Genomic DNA, 6,483 nt, shown 5'->3' with positions numbered 1-6,483 from the left:
GTAACAATGGGCAAGTTACTTATACACAAGTTAGTTGGTGGAAGGAAATTTCACCAGCACTGTCTCAATGTCTTCTCTCGGAAAACTCTGGCTCTTCCTTAGCTAGTCTACTTTGGCCTTTGCCTTAATTTTAACCATTGGTTACAGTTGTGCATGCCAATGTGTTTGCTACCAATGAGGTGCTACTTACTATGAAGAAGGGAGGAGTGAAAGACCACTTTTGATTGGAATCGTTATCCCTATAGTTTTAGGAGTATAATTCACCAACCTCCAAAGAAAACTCCACCAAGCCAAACTGTAAATAATAGGGCAGAGAGGTTGTCTCTTAAATACAAACATAGTTGTTCTTGTGGTAGTTGCATAGATCCTAGACACATGCCATACATGGAAGGTAGAATCAATACTTTCATGTCATTGAATTGTATTGGCAAATGAATACTTTGATAGGGAAGGTGTTGTTGGATAGAAATGAGATTAAAGACTATGTATATATTGCTCTTGTCAACACTTTACACTTTATATGAAGAATCTAGGTCATTGAATGGAGAGGACTAACAACCATTTGGACCTCCCATCTAACTAAAGGAGCTCTAGACAACAAAGCAGAGTAGATTGAAGTGGAATCTTGTGACTCCACTTAACTTTTATGATTTCCTTTTATTTTAAGAGTCTTTTTCCTTCATCTTTAACTTATTAGCCATGTGAATGTTAACTAGCTAAATTTCATTAGTTTTTAGACAAAAAGCTTATGAATATTTTGGATTTAATTTTGAGACTCAAACTGTGTTACTTAAAAAATTGATGCATTGCTAAATCTCCATAATAGCAAACTAACGTGTAATATCTCTATTTAATTTTGTAATTTTTTAAAATTATCAATAAAAACTCAAATTTACAACCAAAAACACATACTTAAACTTTACAACGAAAACACAAACTTAATCATAAATCCAACTTCTAAAAAGATAAGAGAAAAATATGTATTTTAGTCACTTGTAAAGATATTTCTTATAACTTACTTTTAAATTTACATGATTTTTAGATAAATTTACTAACATAGTTGAGATATTGAGGTCTCTCATTAATTAGTTAATTAATGTGTGTTTTTTAATTTTTTTCTCAAAACCAAAATATATAGTTTTATGAATAATCTTAGGTTGAAAATATACTTGTTTTCCATTGTGCCCCAGGACAGGAAAGTCCTCCACTTTACCACTTCCACCTTTCTGCACCCAATTTAGATTTACCTAATAAGGTGTTTCGAAAGGAGGGGTGGCCAGCCCCTCTTACCTACCTGACCACTCATTCCAAAAAAAACCTAACACCTATCTAAACCAAATTATGGCTAGAGAACCCAACAATAATTGAAAAAGAAAAAAATGAAACCAATACCAACGTACCATGAAATCCTAGGAACCTTAAGAAACCCTTGAAACCATTTCCACACCCCATAATTTAGAGAAATCCATTTATGGGTTAGTATTGAGGAAGTTATGGTGTCTTATTAAATTTTATGAATTTCTATTTAATACTTGTTTTTTATTTTTATAATATTTTTTTAATGAACTAGTTTTTATTTTTAAATTCAGTTTTTTCTTTGTATATGTACATTTCCACAACCAGTAATCATGTTGATAAGTTTTTGGATATATGTTGTACGTAGGTTTAATGATGTCTTACATTTCTAGTGGTCTCGCCACCCATCATCACAGATGAGTTTTATGATGATGGGTGGTGAGACCACTTGAAATGTACGAAATCATTAAACTTGCACACAATATATTGGTGAGACCACTTGAAATGTAAGAAATCATTAAACTTGCACACAATATACATCCAGAAACTTATCAACATTTTTTTCTTATTTATAACTATTTTATCATCCCACTCTTTTTTAAACATAATTATGGTAATGTTTTTAACAATGTTAGATCTTTTGGATGCCATCTCTCCACCATATTTCAATGATTTAACGAGACATTACCACTTTAATTCAATTTATTCTTAAATTTCAATGACTTTCTTTAATGTTTGAAATAGTGATAGGAAGCCTTTCATTCTTTAACTTAATTTTTATATATATTTACATTAAAGTGTTAGTCATACTCTTAGTCTCAATCTTGTATAGTATGATATTAAAATCAACTGGTGGGAGGTTTTCAAGTTTGTTGTCTCAATGAGCAATTATCGGGAGGGATGAACCAAGCCACCCTTCTCATTTATAACTCATCTGACTTAAACTCTCCTCTCGAGCTGTCGCCACAATCAATCGTCATTACAGTGAGTCATCAATATATCGCACCCACTTTTGTCATGCGCCTTGAAATTTGAGGGGTTTGATCGCATGTGTAAATGTAATGATCCTCAATTTATATCTTATGGTTTTCTTAATATGAAATTTCCTCTTATATCTGACATTGTTTGGATGGAAAGCTTTCATTGCACATCCTCGAGGAAACGCCAGTTCCTCTTTCAAATTATATAGTTGTTTCCTCTCTTTCCACCCCACAAACACAGTCGGGATCCTTAACCTACAATTTTTGTTTCCCATTCATCGGTGTATTGTTAACAATAGGAAAGTTACTTACACACAAGACATTTAGTGGAAGGAAGTTGCACTAACACTATCTCAATGTCATCTCTCTAAAAACTGTGGTTCTTCCTTAGCTATTCTACTTTGGTCTTTGACTTAATTTTAGCCATCGGTTGCAGTTATGCCATGTCAATGTGCCTAATACTGACGAGGTACTACTTACTATGAAACAAGGGGAAGAGTGAAAGCCACTTTTGAGTGGAATCCTTAGCCAAATAGTTTTGGGAGTAGAGTTCACCAACTATCCAAAACAAACTCCACCAAACCAAACTAGAAATAAGCGAAGAGAGAGGTTGTCTCTTAAATACAAACATAGTTGTTGTGTAGCTGCCTGGATACTAGACATGTGCCACACATTTCTCCAGTATGATGATCTTCAACTTTATGTGAAGAATCTAGACAATTGAATGGAGAGGATTGAGGACCATTTTGACCTCCCATCTCCCTAAAAGAGCTCTAGAAAACAAAACAAAGAGTAAATTGAGGTGGAATCTTGTGACTCCACCTAACTTTCATGATTTCCTTCTATTTTAAAAATTGTTTTCCTTCATTTTTAACTTATTAGTAGTCCAAATATTAATTGGCTAAATTTCATTAGTTTTTGGACAAAAACCTTATGACTTTAATTTTGAAACTCAAACTATATTAATAAAAAACTTATATATTGCTAAATTTCCATAATAATAAACTAACCTGTAATATCTCTATTTAAATATCTCTATTTAATTTGGTAATCTTTTAAAATTATCAATAAATAAAAATGAACTTTACAACAAAAAAACACAAACTTAATCATAAATCCAACTAAAAAAAATATGTATTTTAGTCGCTTATAAAGATTTCCGTATCGAATAGGGAGGGGGCAAGTATTGATCTCGCAACCAAATTTGACTGCAACGAAATAGACGGCGCGGACTAAATCTATGAATGGCAGGTTGTTTGGTGCATAAGGATAGCGGTCCATCGTACGTTACGCAGGTGACGTCGTTGCTTTATCCCATGATGACATCTTTCATTTTTTCAAGTTTTCTTATAATTTTGATAAAATTTAATGGAAATTTTTGGTTTTATAGGATATTTGAAAAAAAAATGTTAGTTTCACTAAAAAGAAATGTTGCTTCATAATCAATATCTTATAAAATAATGATGTTAATAAAATTAGATATAAATTTTAAACCATTATAATTATATAAATTGAATCCATAATAAATATCAGAAACAGTTATTCCATTATACTTTGCACGTTGCTAAAATTATAAAAACTAAATAATAATTATTATTATTATTTATAAAAAAAATAATATATACATTTAAAAATTAAAGTATATAATAAGATTTTTAAGTAGGAAGTTTGACATTTAATTTGTAAATAAGTTTTGGTTACAATATTATTAACTAAAACAATGGTTTGTCAATACAATATGTCCAAAAAAACCATAATTCACTTCATATATCACTTTTTTTAATTAATCAATTTAATTAAAAAAATAATAAAAACATAATTAATTTGGAAAACAATCCCTATACACTATTATAAATATTTAAAAGCAAGAGATTGTTAGCTTTGGTCATTTTCTAGGAAATTTGGAAAGCTCGAAATCCTCTAATTTTTGGTCTCAGCATGGGGGAAACTTAATCTATGAATCCATAGAACAGTGGATGGTATGGTATTAGATCAGAATGAGGACACCAAGAAAAATAAAAAGAAGAAGACAGAGAAGAGGAGATTTCAGTTCTCCAACTATCCACTTGGGTTTTTTGATGGAGCACCTCAAGGAAAAATATCTGGGAGTGGCTTTTTCTTAAAATTGACAGAGGAGCAGGAATTCCGGATTCACTGGTATGTGGGAGAAGGAACAAGTATGAAAAGTTCTGGATTCACTGGTATGTGGGAGAAGGAACAAGTATGAAAGCAGAAGTTGTTGCTTTATGGGGTCTATTATGGTTTATCAAGTTCTTAGATATCCTTCAAGTACAAATTTTTGGGGATTTCAAATGTATAATAGACCATGTTAAAGGGAAGACCAACATTCAACAAACTTCCCTACAAGGTTCACTGAGATGTATAAAAAAGTATGTGGAGTTCTTTCCAGAATTCATCCATTGAGCACATCAGCAGAGCACATAACAAATCTGTGCATGAATTATCGAAAAAGAGACTACAGGACACAGAAGAAGGCATGCACATCATGATGAAAATGGGAGGAGAGGAGACAAAAGTAAAAAATCTAAAAGTGTTGGTGAAGAGAGCTCAAAAAGACAGTACTTCATTGCAGATAAGTCCATATAAAATTCCAGTTTCTTTTTGTTTTAAGTTTTGTATAAATTTTTATATCTGATTTTGTATAGAAATCATATAAGAAAAGACTACATAAAGTCTGTGATCTACAGAAATGCAAATGATCTAATCCATATATTAAACTCTGTGTAAATTGCAAAAATCGCTGAGAGTAAATAGTATCATTATGTTGTAACTATTAGATAATAGTTCAAATGGATGTAAGTGGAGAAGCTTCTTCCCAATATAGTCACACTCTGAATTTTTCTCAAAATTTATGAGGACAATATGTCTATCATAAAAATATACTGTTTTATCCATAATATTAAAACAGACAATTTTTTCTTGCTGCAGAAAAAAAAAAAAAAATTCTAAAATATTAGAGTGTGCGCTCGACCGACAGGGAGAGAGCAATACCCAGTTCTATATGTTGCAGCCTCTCTCGACCATAATGACATATATAATGAATGTCACTCTCTATCGACCATAATGACATATATAATGAATGTCACTCTCTCTGGTCTCGAAGTCACCTCTAAGTCATGAAATATCAGGTTGGAAAAACCACAATGACATATCTAATTTCAATTTACTTATTGGGTGGGGGGGCTTATGGTCGAGCCTGCTTGCGCATCATGACTGGATTCGAGAGCGTAATGACATCTATAATATATGCATTGTCTGCCGTAATGACATATATAATTCATTCATGCATAAGGATATGGGCATATGTCATTATGCATGAATGAATGAGATATGTGTCATACCAGATTCGATGGGGGAACTTTGGGACATCCTTGGGGAAATGCACCTGGTGCAGTAGCTAATCGGGTTGCTCTAGAAGCTTGTGTACAAGCTCGTAATGAAGGACGTGATCTTGCTCGTGAAGGTAATGAAGTGATCCGTGAAGCTTGTAAATGGAGTCCTGAACTAGTTGCTGCTTGTGAAGTATGGAAGGAGATCAAATTTGAATTTGATGTGATTGATCGCTTGTAATCCAGTGACTTTCGTTCTACCAATCGGACTCGGCCCAATCTTTTACTACTACCCCAAATATTAGTCCAAATCGTGAGCGGAGATATGGGATTTCAGATATCAATATATGGAATTTCCATATATTAATATCTATATATCAATATCTATGTAGATATTAATATATAGATATTTCCAAGGTTAAATATCTCAAACAGAGTTATTTATGAAAAAAAATTTGGGTCAAGCATTCGATAACGAATCCTATTCATCCTTTACAATGATCTTATAGATCATTCGATAGGGTTGGTAGCTCAGTGGATTAGAGCTCATGGTTCCGGACCGTGAAGTCAAGGGTTCAAATCCCTTCTAGCCCAAAAGATGTTGTATTTTAAATGAAAATTCCTTTCCATCGCGGTATAGGAGAGAATCTTTCTTTATAATAGAATAAAGTATTCTATCATAATCTCGGATCGATACTTCAGATTCCTAATCAATAATGAATGGAAATGATTTCTCAATGATTCATTCCACTATTGATTAATAATTTTCATCATTGTATTTATACTTATACGACTTCTCTTCATACAAAATAAGATAGGAAAAGTAACAATTTTCACCTTTATATGGAAGGAAAACT

General features: G+C 32.3%; 1 non-coding gene across 1 annotated transcript; it reads left to right on the top strand.

Annotated features, from left to right (window-relative positions):
- The first annotated feature begins 6,146 nt into the window (after positions 1 to 6,146).
- Positions 6,147 to 6,220, top strand: TRNAR-CCG (transfer RNA arginine (anticodon CCG)). Its single transcript has one exon. It is a non-coding gene; the product is annotated as a tRNA-Arg (tRNA).
- The last annotated feature ends 263 nt before the right edge of the window (positions 6,221 to 6,483 follow it).

The sequence above is a fragment of the Pinus tabuliformis genome, chromosome 1_1, assembly GCF_031772625.1.
Source record: "Pinus tabuliformis cultivar Carrire ecotype Pingquan chromosome 1_1, CPIR1, whole genome shotgun sequence".
NCBI lineage: Eukaryota > Viridiplantae > Streptophyta > Pinopsida > Pinales > Pinaceae > Pinus > Pinus tabuliformis.
The sequence above is the reverse complement of the archived record's forward strand: the minus strand, read 5'-3'. Positions and strand labels throughout refer to the sequence as shown.